Below are 955 nucleotides of genomic sequence, written 5' to 3' on the forward strand. Positions count from 1 at the left end.
AAGCTAAGGATTTATCAAGAAAAAACGCGTGGATCAATTCTACACTCGATCTTATCTTCCGTACTCTATGTAATCAGATCCGTACAGGTATGGCACGTGATTTGTTTATATCTGTTATGTAAAGAGAGATTTTATCTTCTGAATTATGACGTAATAGAAATATTAATTGCGTGTATGTGTGCTTCTCCCTTTTTAACTTTTATACTTTGGAAAAAAAAAAACTCACACTACCATCAACGTTTTTTTTAATTGTATTAATTAAGGATGAGATTATTGGCATTTTTTTGTGTTTGTCCGAAAATCGAGACATCTCTATCACTAAAACAACACACTGTAGAATCTTATCTCTTGTCCCATAAAATTGAGACAATTTATACATGTCAAAAGGGTTTCAAGTGAGGTTTCATTGTAATGAGAAAAATTAATTAATCTTCATGATATCGAAAGCTTTTGATGGGTCGCCTCTGCACGATTTTAGCTGGAAAGCTCTTCCTTTTGCACACATGAACTACGGCTTCTCAATTATATTTTAAAACAAGTATCTTTGGACCCCATGATTCCCAAATCTGAAAAAAAAACGGCCAAAATTTGAATGGTTTAGATACTTATAATTCTATATATATATATATATTGTATGAGTTTGAGTATGGAAAATTTAAATATTATTCATCTTTCAGTATAATCGATTTGAGTATTATATATGATAGATTTGGTGTCCATCTTTTAATCTTATTATAGCTAAATCAACTCTCTCATATCATTAATATTTTTTTTATTAGAGATATATACTAATCTCTCATATTTTATCATGGTGGATTCGTATATATCTCTAAAATTTTTCTAGTGAGCTTTTGTTGTTATTAATTTATCTTAAAGGTTGCATTTGTATATGTATGGTGTGATAATTGATATTATAAATTGACGTATATCTGAAATTGTTCAAATAGTATCTTCC

Source organism: Tarenaya hassleriana, unplaced genomic scaffold, assembly GCF_000463585.1.
Source record: "Tarenaya hassleriana unplaced genomic scaffold, ASM46358v1 Cleome19, whole genome shotgun sequence".
Lineage (NCBI taxonomy): Eukaryota > Viridiplantae > Streptophyta > Magnoliopsida > Brassicales > Cleomaceae > Tarenaya > Tarenaya hassleriana.